Raw genomic sequence first — 15,229 nt, forward strand, 5'->3', positions numbered from 1 at the left:
GAACGGCGGTTTAGGGGGTTAATAATTTGTTTAGTGATTTAGTTAGTGTTGGCGATGTTTGGGAACGGCGGTTTAGGGGTTAATAGGTTTAGTTAGTGTTGGTGATGTGGGGGGTGCGGTTCAGGGCCAGACTGGGAAATCAGATTGGCCCTGGAAATTTTTATAGACCAGCCCAGCCCCGCCCCCTTCAGCCCAGCCAGTCATAGTCTTCTGCAATATGTCTAATGTGGCATTAATTAGTTTCCAAGAATAATAATATATAACTGGGGTTACAAAGTCACACATATACCATTGTGTGCTTGGCTCATTATGGCTAATGCTATGACTGGCTAGGCTTGGCTGCATAGTGCATACATTAAGGATCCTGCATGACCATGCATGATCTCCCAAAAATAAAACTGGTTTCAAATTTTGGCTGAGCTAAAAAATTACATTACACACTGGTTGGTGAATGTGATAGTTTTGCTCACCATATAGTCAGTCATACACTGTCACAGCATCAAATGTAGTATCTAAGAATGCCAAAACATAATACACTATTTTAAAACAGGCAGCCCTTGAACAGGGTAATTACATACGTTATATTGCTTTGCTTATGCACGAGGCGAGCTGGTGGTACAGTAACAGTGTGTGTCCTGTGACTGTCATCTTCTGTCCCTCCCACATGTGACCCCACGTGGCCTGCAACTTACTTAACTACTAGGCTCGGCTCGCTGACGCAGCCGCTCCCAGGCTCCCTCCACTATCATGTCACGTGGTGCGTGAGAAGACAGTCAGTCAACTCAGTGTGTCACGTAAGCCAGGCAGCTCCTGTTTTATACAAGCTATCACCTGAGGAAGAAGGGCAAATGGAGGAAACATGTGCACGAGACCGAAGTCCCAATGAACCACAGGAGTGTCGATCAGAGCTGCTTGCGTAGCTCTTAATCTTAACCCATATTTTGAAAGCTTGGCGTTTAGACGAGACGCCATCAGATCCAACTCCGGAACCCCCACCTAAGAGTAATCATTGAGAATAATTCCGGATAAAAGGGCCCATTCCCATGGATAAAAAGTCTGCCTGCTTAAATAATCCGCTTCCCAGTTGACCACCCCTCGGATGTGGATGGCAATATGGAGGAGACCCCAGGCGCCTACCCAACCGGAGGCAAGGGATATGACAATGATGCAGAGGAATATACTTGTAAACAGAAAAAGTATAAAATTATTTTAATACAACATAGTTAAAAACTCATGGATCCATGCTAAAAATTACAATAATACAAATGGGAAAAACATAATTTATGTAAGAACTTACCTGATAAATTCATTTCTTTCATATTAGCAAGAGTCCATGAGCTAGTGACGTATGGGATATACATTCCTACCAGGAGGGACAAAGTTTCCCAAACCTCAAAATGCCTATAAATACACCCCTCACCACACCCACAAATCAGTTTAACGCATAGCCAAGAAGTGGGGTGATAAGACAAAAGTGCGAAAGCATAAAAAAATAAGGAATTGGAATAATTGTGCTTTATACAAAAAAATCATAACCACCACAAAAAGGGTGGGCCTCGTGGACTCTTGCTAATATGAAAGAAATGAATTTATCAGGTAAGTTCTTACATAAATTATGTTTTCTTTAATGTAATTAGCAAGAGTCCATGAGCTAGTGACGTATGGGATAATGATTACCCAAGATGTGGATCTTCCACGCAAGAGTCACTAGAGAGGGAGGGATAAAATAAAGACAGCCAATTCCGCTGAAAATAATCCACACCCAAAATAAAGTTTAAATCTTATAATGAAAAAAACTGAAATTATAAGCAGAAGAATCAAACTGAAACAGCTGCCTGAAGTACTTTTCTACCAAAAACTGCTTCAGAAGAAGAAAACACATCAAAATGGTAGAATTTAGTAAATGTATGCAAAGAAGACCAAGTTGCTGCTTTGCAAATCTGATCAACCGAAGCTTCATTCCTAAACGCCCAGGAAGTAGAAACTGACCTAGTAGAATGAGCTGTAATCCTTTGAGGCAGAGTTTTACCCGACTCGACATAAGCATGATGAATTAAAGATCTCAACCAAGATGCCAAAGAAATGGCAGAGGCCTTCTGACCTTTCCTAGAACCGGAAAAGATAACAAATAGACTAGAAGTCTTTCGGAAATTCTTAGTAGCTTCAACATAATATTTCAAAGCTCTAACTACATCCAAAGAATGCAATGATCTCTCCTTAGAATTCTTAGGATTAGGACATAATGAAGGAACCACAATTTCTCTACTAATGTTGTTAGAATTCACAACCTTAGGTAAAAATTTAAAAGAAGTTCGCAACACTGCCTTATCCTGATGAAAAATCAGAAAAGGAGACTCACAAGAAAGAGCAGATAATTCAGAAACTCTTCTAGCAGAAGAGATGGCCAAAAGAAACAAAACTTTCCAAGAAAGTAATTTAATGTCCAGTGAATGCATAGGTTCAAACGGAGGAGCTTGAAGAGCCCCCAGAACCAAATTCAAACTCCAAGGAGGAGAAATTGACTTAATAACAGGTTTTATATGAACCAAAGCTTGTACAAAACAATGAATATCAGGAAGATTAGCAATCTTTCTGTGAAAAAGAACAGAAAGAGCAGAGATTTGTCCTTTCAAGGAACTTGCAGACAAACCTTTATCCAAAACATCCTGAAGAAACTGTAAAATTCTCGGAATTCTAAAAGAATGCCAGGAAAAATGATGAGAAAGACACCAAGAAATGTAAGTCTTCCAAACTCGATAATATATCTTCCTAGATACAGATTTACGAGCCTGTAACATAGTATTAATCACAGAGTCAGAGAAACCTCTTTGACTAAGAATCAAGCGTTCAAAACGGAAGAGTCCACGGTTGGCAAGAGGCCATCCGGACAAGATCTGCATACCAAAACCTGTGAGGCCATGCTGGAGCCACCAGTAGAACAAACGAGCATTCCTTCAGAATCTTGGAGATTACTCTTGGAAGAAGAACTAGAGGCGGAAAGATATAGGCAGGATGATACTTCCAAGGAAGTGACAATGCATCCACTGCTTCTGAGGATCCCTGGATCTGGACAGATACCTGGGAAGTTTCTTGTTTAGATGAGAAGCCATCAGATCTATTTCTGGAAGTCCCCACATTTGAACAATCTGAAGAAATACCTCTGGGTGAAGAGACCATTCGCCCGGATGTAACGTTTGGCGACTGAGATAATCCGCTTCCCAATTGTCTATACCTGGGATATGAACCGCAGAAATTAGACAGGAGCTGGATTCCGCCCATACCAGTATTCGAGATACTTCTTTCATAGCCAGAGGACTGTGAGTCCCTCCTTGATGATTGATATATGCCACAGTTGTGACATTGTCTGTCTGAAAACAAATGAACGATTCTCTCTTTAGAAGAGGCCATGACTGAAGAGCTCTGAAAATTGCACGGAGTTCTAAAATATTGATTGGTAATCTCACCTCCTGAGATTCCCAAACCCCTTGTGCTGTCAGAGACCCCCAAACAGCTCCCCAACCTGTCAGACTTGCATCTGTTGAAATCACAGTCCAGGTCGGAAGAACAAAAGAAGCCCCCTGAACTAAACGATGGTGATCTGTCCACCACGTCAGAGAGTGTCGTACAATCGGTTTTAAAGATATCAATTGAGATATCTTTGTGTAATCCCTGCACCACTGGTTCAGCATACAGAGCTGAAGAGGTCGCATGTGAAAACGAGCAAAGGGGATCGCGTCCGATGCAGCAGTCATAAGACCTAGAATTTCCATGCATAAGGCTACCGAAGGGAATGATTGAGACTGAAGGTTTCGACAAGCTGAAATCAATTTTAGACGTTTCTTGTCTGTCAGAGACAGAGTCATGGACACTGAATCTATCTGGAAACCTAAAAAGGTTACCCTTGTCTGAGGCATCAATGAACTTTTCGGTAAATTGATCCTCCAACCATGATCTCGAAGAAACAATACAAGTCGATTCGTATGAGATTCTGCTAAATGTGAAGACTGAGCAAGTACCAAGATATCGTCCAAATAAGGAAATACCACAATACCCTGTTCTCTGATTACAGACAGAAGGGCACCGAGAACCTTTGTAAAAATCCTTGGAGCTGTTGCTAGGCCAAACGGCAGAGCCACAAACTGGTAATGCTTGTCTAGGAAAGAGAATCTCAGAAACTGAAAGTGATCTGGATGAATCGGAATATGCAGATATGCATCCTGTAAATCTATTGTGGACATATAATGCCCTTGCTGAACAAAAGGCAGGATAGTCCTTATAGTTACCATTTTGAATGTTGGTATCCTTACATAACGATTCAATATTTTTAAATCCAGAACTGGTCTGAAGGAATTCTCCTTCTTTGGTACAATGAAGAGATTTGAATAAAACCCCAGTCCCTGTTCCAGAACTGGAACTGGCATAATTACTCCAGCCAACTCTAGATCTGAAACACATTTCAGAAATGCTTGAGCCTTCGCTGGATTTACTGGGACACGGGAAAGAAAAAAATCTTTTTGCAGGAGGCCTTATCTTGAAGCCAATTCTGTACCCTTCTGAAACAATGTTCTGAATCCAAAGATTGTGAATTGAATTGATCCAAATTTCTTTGAAAAATCGTAATCTGCCCCCTACCAGCTGGGCTGGAATGAGGGCCGCACCTTCATGTGGACTTTGGAGCTGGCTTTGGTTTTCTAAAAGGCTTGGATTTATTACAGACTGGAGATGGTTTCCAAACTGATACCGCTCCTGTGGGTGAAGGATCAGGCTTTTGTTCCTTATTGTGACGAAAGGAACGAAAACGATTATTAGACCTAAATTCACCTTTAGATTTTTTATCCTGTGGTAAAAAAGTTCCTTTCCCTCCAGTAACAGTTGAGATAATAGAATCCAAGTGTGAACCAAATAATTTATTACCCTGGAAAGAAAGGGAAAGCAAAGTTGACTTAGAAGACATATCAGCATTCCAAGTTTTAAGCCATAAAGCTCTTCTAGCTAAAATGGCTAGAGACATATACCTGACATCAACCCTAATGATATCAAAGATGGCATCACAAATAAAGTTATTAGCATGTTGGAGAAGATTAACAATGCTATGAGAATTATGATCTGTTACTTGTTGCGCTAAAGCTTCTAACCAAAAAGTTGAAGCTGCAGCAACATCCGCTAAAGATATAGCAGGTCTAAGAAGATTACCTGAACATAAGTAAGCTTTTCTTAGAAAGGATTCAATCCTATCTAAAGGATCCTTAAAGGAAGTACTATCTGCTGTAGGAATAGTAGTACGTTTAGCAAGAGTAGAGATAGCCCCATCAACCTTAGGGATTTTGTCCCAATACTCTAATCTGTCAGATGGCACAGGATATAATTGCTTAAAACGTTTAGGAGTAGTAAATGAATTACCCAAATTATTCCATTCCCTGGAGATTACTTCAGAAATAGCATCAGGGACTGGAAAAACTTCTGGAATAACTACAGGAGATTTAAAAACCTTATTTAAACGTTTAGATTTAGTATCAAGAGGACCAGAATCCTCTATTTCTAATGCAATTAAGACTTCTTTAAGTAAAGAACGAATAAATTCCATTTTGAATAAATATGAAGATTTATCAGCATCAACCTCTGAAACAGAATCCTCTGAACCAGAGGAATCATTATCAGAATCAGAATGATGATGTTCATTTAAAAATTCATCTGAAAAATGAGAAGTTTTAAAGGACCTTTTACGTTTACTAGAAGGAGGAATAACAGACATAGCCTTCTTAATGGATTTAGAAACAAAATCTCTTATGTTAACAGGAACACTCTGAGCATTAGATGTTGATGGAACAACAACAGGTAATGTAACATTACTAAAGAAAATATTATCTGCATTAACAAGTTTGTCATGACATTCATTACAAACAACAGCTGGAGGAACAGATACCACAAGTTTACAGCAAATACACTTAACTTTGGTAGATCCAGCACCAGGCAGCGATTTTCCAGAAGTATCTTCTGGCTCAGGGTCAATCTGGGACATCTTGCAATATGTAATAGAAAAAACAACATATAAAGCAAAATTGATCAATTTCCTTAAATGACAGTTTCAGGAATGGGAAAAAATGCCAGTGAACAAGCTTCTAGCAACCAGAAGCAATAAACAATGAGACTTAAATAATGTGGAGACAATAGTGACGCCCATAATTTTTAGCGCCAAAAAAGACGCCCACATTATATTTGGCGCTTAAATGCTTTTGGCGCCAAAAATGACGCCACATCCGGAATGCCAACACTTTAAGGCGCAAAAAAACGTAAAAAAATGACGCAACTTCCGGCGACACGTATGACGCCGGAAACAAAGAAAAAAATTTTGCGCCAAAAAGTCCGCGCCAAGAATGACGCAATAAAATGAAGCATTTTCAGCCCCCACGAGCCTAACAGCCCACAGGGAAAAAGGTAAGAATTTTTTTTTATTTATTCATATGCATTATCCCAAATATGAAACTGACTGTCTGAAATAAGGAACGCTGAACATCCTGAATCAAGGCAAATAAATGTTTGAATACATATATTTAGAACTTTATAAACAAAGTGCCCAACCATAGCTTAGAGTGTGACAGAAAATAAGACTTACTTACCCCAGGACACTCATCTACATGTAGTAGAAAGCCAAACCAGTACTGAAACGAGAATCAGTAGAGGTAATGGTATATATAAGAGTATATCGTCGATCTGAAAAGGGAGGTAAGAGATGAATCTCTACGACCGATAACAGAGAACCTATGAAATAGACCCCGTAAAAGGAGATCATTGAATTCAAATAGGCAATACTCTCTTCACATCCCTCTGACATTCACTGCACGCTGAGAGGAAAACCGGGCTCCAACCTGCTGCGGAGCGCATATCAACGTAGAATCTAGCACAAACTTACTTCACCACCTCCAATTTTAGACGTCTCTTGTCTGTCAAAGAATCTATCTGGAAACCCAGAAAGGTTACCCTTGTCTGAGGAATCAATGAACTTTTTAGTGAATTGATCCTCCAACCATGATCTTGAAGAAACAACACAAGTTGATTCGTATGAGATTCTGCTAAATGTAAAGACTGAGCAAGTACCAAGATATCGTCCAAATAAGGAAATACCACAATACCCTGTTCTCTGATTACAGACAGAAGGGCACCGAGAACCTTTGTAAAAATTCTTGGAGCTGTAGCTAGGCCAAACGGCAGAGCCACAAACTGGTAATGCTTGTCCAGAAAAGAGAATCTCAGGAACTGATAATGATCTGGATAAATCGGAATATGCAGATATGCATCCTGTAAATCTATTGTGGACATATAATGCCCTTGCTGAACAAAAGGCAAGATAGTCCTTACAGTTACCATTTTGAACGTTGGGATCCTTACATAACGATTCAATATTTTTAGATCCAGAACTGGTCTGAAGAAATTCTCCTTCTTTGGTACAATGAAGAGATTCGAATAAAACCCCAGCCCCTGTTCCAGAACTGGAACTGGCATAATTACTCCAGCCAACTCTAGATCTGAAACACATTTCAGAAATGCTTGAGCTTTCACTGGATTTACTGGGACACGGGAAAGAAAAAATCTCTTTGCAGGAGGTCTTATCTTGAAACCAATTCTGTACCCTTCTGAAACAATGTTCTGAATCCAAAGATTGTGAACAGAATTGATCCAGATTTCTTTGAAAAAACGTAACCTGCCCCCTACCAGCTGAGCTGGAATGAGGGCCGCACCTTCATGTGGACTTAGAAGCTGGCTTTGCTTTTCTAGAAGGCTTGGATTTATTCCAGACTGGAGATGGTTTCCAAACTGAAACTGCTCCTGAGGATGAAGGATCAGGTTTTTGTTCTTTGTTGAAACGAAAGGAACGAAAACGATTATTAGCCCTGTTTTTACCCTTAGATTTTTTATCCTGTGGTAAAAAAGTTCCTTTCCCACCAGTAACAGTTGAGATAATAGAATCCAACTGAGAACCAAATAATTTGTTACCCTGGAAAGAAATGGAAAGTAGAGTCGATTTAGAAGATATATCAGCATTCCAAGTTTTAAGCCATAAAGCTCTTCTAGCTAAAATAGCTAGAGACATAAACCTGACATCAACTCTGATAATATCAAAAATGGCATCACAGATAAAATTATTAGCATGTTGAAGAAGAATAATAATATTATGAGAATCATGATCTGTTACTTGTTGCGCTAAAGTTTCCAACCAAAAAGTTGAAGCTGCAGCAACATCAGCCAATGATATAGCAGGTCTAAGAAGATTACCTGAACACAGATAAGCTTTTCTTAGAAAGGATTCAATTTTCCTATCTAAAGGATCCTTAAACGAAGTACCATCTGACGTAGGAATAGTAGTACGTTTAGCAAGGGTAGAAATAGCCCCATCAACTTTAGGGATTTTGTCCCAAAATTCTAATCTGTCAGACGGCACAGGATATAATTACTTAAAACGTTTAGAAGGAGTAAATGAATTACCCAAATTATTCCATTCTCTGGAAATTACTTCAGAAATAGCACCAGGAACAGGAAAAACTTCTGGAATAACCACAGGAGATTTAAAGACCTTATCTAAACGTTTAGATTTAGTATCAAGAGGACCAGAATCCTCAATTTCTAAAGCAATTAGTACTTCTTTAAGTAAAGAACGAATAAATTCCATTTTAAATAAATATGAAGATTTATCAGCATCAACCTCTGAGACAGAATCCTCTGAACCAGAAGAGTCATTAGAATCAGAATGATGATGTTCATTTAAAAATTCATCTGTATAAAGAGAAGTTTTAAAAGATTTTTTATGTTTACTAGGAGGAATAACAGACATAGCCTTCTTGATGGATTCAGAAACAAAATCTCTTATGTTATCAGGAACATTCTGAACATTAGATGTTGATGGAACTGCAACAGGTAATGGTACATTACTAAAGGAAATATTATCTGCATTAACAAGTTTGTCATGACAATTAATACAAACAACAGCTGGAGGAACAGCTACCAAAAGTTTACAGCAGATACACTTAGCTTTGGTAGTTCCAGCACCAGACAGCGATTTTCCTGAAGTATCTTCTGACTCAGATGCAACGTGAGACATCTTGCAATGAGTAAGAGAAAAAACAACATATAAAGCAAAATTGATCAAATTCCTTAAATGACAGTTTCAGGAATGGGAAAAAATGCCAAGGAACAAGCTTCTAGCAACCAGAAGCAATAAAAAATGAGACTTAAATAATGTGGAGACAAAAGCGACGCCCATATTTTTTTAGCGCCAAATAAGACGCCCACATTATTTGGCGCCTAAATGCTTTTGGCGCCAAAAATGACGCCACGTCCGGAACACCGACATTTTTGGCGCAAAAGAATGTCAAAAATGATGCAACTTCCGGCGACGCGTATGACGCCGGAAACAGAAAAGATTTTTTGCGCCAAAAAAGTCCGCGCCAAGAATGACGCAATAAAATGAAGCATTTTCAGCCCCCGCGAGCCTAACAGCCCACAGGGGAAAAAGTCAAATTTTTAAGGTAAGAAAAATAATTGATTCAAGTGCATTATCCCAAATATGAAACTGACTGTCTGAAAATAAGGAATGTTGAACATCCTGAGTCAAGGCAAATAAATGTTTGAATACATATATTTAGAACTTTATTAAAGTGCCCAACCATAGCTTAGAGTGTCACAGAAAATAAGACTTACTTACCCCAGGACACTCATCTACATGTTTGTAGAAAGCCAAACCAGTACTGAAACGAAAATCAGCAGAGGTAATGGTATATATATATATATAAGAGTATATCGTCGATCTGAAAAGGGAGGTAAGAGATGAATCTCTACGACCGATAACAGAGAACCTATGAAATAGACCCCGTAGAAGGAGATCATTGAATTCAAACAGGCAATACTCTCCTCACATCCCTCTGACATTCACTGCACGCTGAGAGGAAAACCGGGCTCCAACCTGCTGCGGAGCGCATATCAACGTAGAATCTAGCACAAACTTACTTCACCACCTCCATAGGAGGCAAAGTTTGTAAAACTGATTTGTGGGTGTGGTGAGGGGTGTATTTGTAGGCATTTTGAGGTTTGGGAAACTTTGCCCCTCCTGGTAGGAATGTATATCCCATACGTCACTAGCTCATGGACTCTTGCTAATTACATGAAAGAAAGAAAGGAATTTATCAGGTAAGTTCTTACATAAATTATGTTTTCTTTCATGTAATTAGCAAGAGTCCATGAGCTAGTGATGTATGGGATAATAAATACCCAAGATGTGGAACTTCCACGCAAGAGTCACTAGAGAGGGAGGGATAAAATAAAGACAGCCAATTCCGCTGAAAAATAATCCACACCCCAAACAAAGTTTAAATCATATAATGAAAAAAACTGAAATTATAAGCAGAAGAATCAAACTGAAACAGCTGCCTGAAGTACTTTTCTACCAAAAACTGCTTCAGAAGAAGAAAACACATCAAAATGGTAGAATTTAGTAAAAGTATGCAAAGAAGACCAGGTTGCTGCTTTGCAAATCTGATCAACCGAAGCTTCATTCCTAAATGCCCAGGAAGTAGAAACTGACCTAGTAGAATGAGCTGTAATCCTTTGAGGCGGAGTTTTACCCGACTCGACATAAGCATGATGAATCAAAGATTTTAACCAAGATGCCAAAGAAATGGCAGAGGCCTTCTGACCTTTCCTGGAACCGGAAAAGATAACAAATAGACTAGAAGTCTTTCGGAAATCTTTAGTAGCTTCAACATAATATTTCAAAGCTCTAACTACATCCAAAGAATGCAACGATCTTTCCTTAGAATTCTTAGGATTAGGAAACAATGAAGGAACCACAATTTCTCTTCTAATGTTGTTAGAGTTCACAACTTTAGGTAAAAATTTAAATGAAGTCCGCAACACCGCCTTATCCTGATGAAAAATCAGAAAAGGAGATTCACAAGAAAGAGCAGATAACTCTGAAACTCTTCTAGCAGAAGAGATGGCCAAAAGGAACAGAACTTTCCAAGAAAGTAATTTAATGTCCAGAGAATGCATAGGTTCAAACGGAGGAGCTTGAAAAGCCCCCAGAACCAAATTCAAACTCCAAGGAGGAGAGATTGACTTAATGACAGGTTTTATACGAACCAAAGCCTGTACAAAACAATGAATATCAGGAAGATTAGCAATCTTTCTGTGAAACAATACAGAAAGAGCAGAAATTTGTCCTTTCAAAGAACTTGCAGACAAACCTTTATCCAGACCATCCTGAAGAAATTGTAAAATTCTAGGAATTCTAAAAGAATGCCAGGAAAATTGATGAAAAGAGCACCAAGAAATGTAAGTCTTCCAGACTCGATAATATATCTTCTTAGACACATATTTACGGAGTCAGAGAAACCTCTATGACTGAGAATCAAGCGTTCAATCTCCATACCTTCAAATTTAATGATTTGAGATCCTGATGGAAAAAAGGACCTTGAGATAGAAGGTCTGGTCTTAACGGAAGAGTCCAAGGTTGGCAAGTAGCCATCCGAACAAGATCCGCATACCAAAACCTGTGAGGCCATGCTGGAGCCACCAGCAGAACAAATGAACGCTCTTTTAGAATCTTGGAGATCACTCTTACGCAATAAAATGAAGCATTTTCAGCCCCCGCGAGTCTAACAGCCCACAGGGAAAAAAGTCAATTTTTAAGGTAAGAAAAAATGTCTTAATTCATATGCATTATCCCAAATAATGAAACTGACTGTCTGAAATAAGGAATATTGATCATCCTGAATCAAGGCAAATAAATGTTTAAACACATATATTTAGAACTTTATATAAAAGTGCCCAACCATAGCTTAGAGTGTCACAAAAAAATAAGGCTTACTTACCCCAGGACACTCATCTACATGTAGTAGAAAGCCAAACCAGTACTGAAACGAGAATCAGTAGAGGTAATGGTATATAAGAGTATATCGTCGATCTGAAAAGGGAGGTAAGAGATGAATCTCTACGACCGATAACAGAGAACCTATGAAATAGATCCCGTAGAAGGAGACCATTGAATTCAAATAGGCAATACTCTCTTCACATCCCTCTGACATTCACTGCACACTGAGAGGAAAACCGGGCTCCAGCCTGCTGCGAAGCGCATATCAACGTAGAATCTAGCACAAACTTACTTCACCACCTCCATGGGAGGCAAAGTTTGTAAAACTGATTTGTGGGTGTGGTGAGGGGTGTATTTATAGGCATTTTGAGGTTTGGGAAACTTTGCCCCTCCTGGTAGGAATGTATATCCCATACGTCACTAGCTCATGGACTCTTGCTAATTACATGAAAGAAATAAGGAATATTGATCATCCTGAATCAAGGCAAATAAATGTTTAAACACATATATTTAGAACTTTAACATAAAAGTGCCCAACCATAGCTTAGAGTGTCACAAAAATAAGATTTACTTACCCCGGGACACTCATCTACATGTAGTAGAAAGCCAAACCAGTACTAAAACGAGAATCAGTAGAGGTAATGGTATATAAGAGTATATCGTCGATCTGAAAAGGGAGGTAAGAGATGAATCTCTACGACCGATAACAGAGAACCTATGAAAAAGATCCCGTAGAAGGAGACCATTGAATTCAAATAGGCAATACTCTCCTCACATCCCTCTGACATTCACTGCACACTGAGAGGAAAACCGGGCTCCAGCATGCTGCGAAGCGCATATCAACGTAGAATCTAGCACAAACTTACTTCACCACCTCCATGGGAGGCAAAGTTTGTAAAACTGATTTGTGGGTGTGGTGAGGGGTGTATTTATAGGCATTTTGAGGTTTGGGAAACTTTGCCCCTCCTGGTAGGAATGTATATCCCATACGTCACTAGCTCATGGACTCTTGCTAATTACATGAAAGAAATATTAATGATAAAAATCCTCTGTGAAAAAATGTCCTTAATAAAAATAGGCTAAAAAATATAGCAAAAATTATGAGAGAAATATTAAGTGCAGAACTAGTCAATCACAAAAAACAAAAAACACGTAAAGTATAAAGTAGAAAAGTTTCCGATAGCAGGGTGGCTTGCAACTTAGTAGGGTATGTGAAAGCAGGTACTGAGACCTATAAAAGAAGGATGCTGTTCCTACAAAATGAGGGCTTAAGTGTCTGCAATGGATGAACGAAACGTCTTCCACCTAAAAGAAATGAATGAACATAGCGCAATAACGTACTTAAAATCTAAAAAATAAGAATAAGGTTTACCAGTCGGTCTACGCGTTTCAGCGTATGATAGGCCTTTATCAAGATGTGGATGGCAGAAAGGTGACAATTGTGAGACTCCACCCACTAAAGAATGTGAGTCACCTCCTTCATAGCTAAAGAGCTCAGAGTTCCTCCCTGATGGTTGATATATTCCACCGAAGTGATGTTGTCCGAATGATGATAGCTCTCAACTCTAAGATATTTATTGGGAAAGAAGGCTCCTCCTGAGTCCAAAGTCCCTGAGCTCTTTAAGGAACCCCAAACTGCTCCCCACCGCGACAGGCTGGCATCCATGGCCACAATCGCTCAAGATGGTCTCAGGAAGCATTTGCCCTAGGACAGAAGATCCTGGGAGATCCACCAGGACAGAGTCTCTCATCTGGGCGTCTAGAACTAACCTCTGGGAGAGGTCTGAGTGGTCTCCGTTCTATTGTCTGAGCATGCATAACTATAGAGGTCTCAAATGGAAACTAGCAAAAGGAAGAATGTCCATGGAAGCCACTACCAGACCAATGCTTCCATACACAGAGACACCGAAAATGAAAAGATGACGTCTGAACCAAAATATCGTCCAGGTACGGAGCCACTGTGAATCCCTGAGATCTAGTCACTGACAGAAGAGCCCCTAGAACCTTCGTAAAAATTTGAGGGGCAGTGGCAAGGCTGAAAGGAAGGGCTTGTAACACTCTCATAAAGACAGCAATAAATAAATGTGTTTTGTTGCTCTTTTGTATCAATGACTCAGAATCTATGAGCTGAAACAGAGTGCAGATACGGTGAGCTAATTTATAAGAGTAATTAAACAGAAACTGAATTGAGAACTCAGAATATTGTAAAGCAACTGAGTGATTCAATTCAGCAAAGGTAAATCAGGTCAGATAATGCAGCTGACAAGAAAATGATACGGAGATCTGGATCAGGACTGTTACTGTTTAAAATGCACAGTTTATGATGCTTGCCAAAACAAAGTTCTTATGATCAAATTCCAATTCACACACTCACACAGTTAAAACTATATACACAATGCACCGTAAGGTTTAAAGTAAAGACATCTCCATTGAGGCGTATCCACAGCAAACAGGAAAATCAAAGTATCAGCCTCAATCAGGAAACTCGTTTAACGAGATACGTTTATAAAGATCAGTTCAAATTGTGAGAAAGCAATCTTACCGCTATTCAGGTTGAGCTCAGCTTCACATAGATGGTAAATACAGAAAGTGCTGCTTTGCTTCTTACCTGAGCGGAATCTGAGAGTCCGAGGTGCCGGGCTGTGTGAGTGTGACTTACTTCCGGTCTTCGGATGAGGTTCCGTTCACAGCTGAAATCAACTGGAGGTGAGATTGGGTGCACAGAGAAATGAAAAGATAAAGCTGGTTTCCAATATTTGCTGAAATAACAATATGAGCTGCAGGTAAAGTAATAGAACTTTATCTGAAATAGAGGATAAGGATTAGGTTGAATAGACCTGAGCAATATGACGAAGTATGGACTAAAAACTAGGATGAGCAGTATGCTAGTATACTTCAATTAACAGGCAGTTTGTGAATGTAGAAAGAGCGCTTAAATAGAGAAAGGATGTAGATGGGAGGGTTCCTCCTTAAAGGTATATTACATGTCCCCCCCGTCAAGGGAGCACCCCAGGAGAACCGGGATGAGGTTTGAGGGGGTAGCGATGATGAAATTTCCTCAAGAGGTCAGGAGCATGAATCTCGGATGCAAACTGCCAGGAATCCTCCTCAGGACCATACCCTTTCCACTTTATGAGGTATTCCAGTCTTCTTCTCCTGATTCGGGAGTCCAGAATCTTGTCTACCTCAAACTCCTCTTGATCCTCTAGGATAGTTGGAGGAGGCGAGGTTATATGTAATCTGCCTAGATCTGATGTGTAAGGTTTAATAAGAGATACATGGAATGTATTATGTATTTTGTAGTGCTGCGGAAGCTGTAGTCTGACTGCATTAGGATTTATGACTTTATCAATGCTAAAAGGTCCTATA

This window comes from Bombina bombina, chromosome 1 (genome assembly GCF_027579735.1).
Source record: "Bombina bombina isolate aBomBom1 chromosome 1, aBomBom1.pri, whole genome shotgun sequence".
NCBI lineage: Eukaryota > Metazoa > Chordata > Amphibia > Anura > Bombinatoridae > Bombina > Bombina bombina.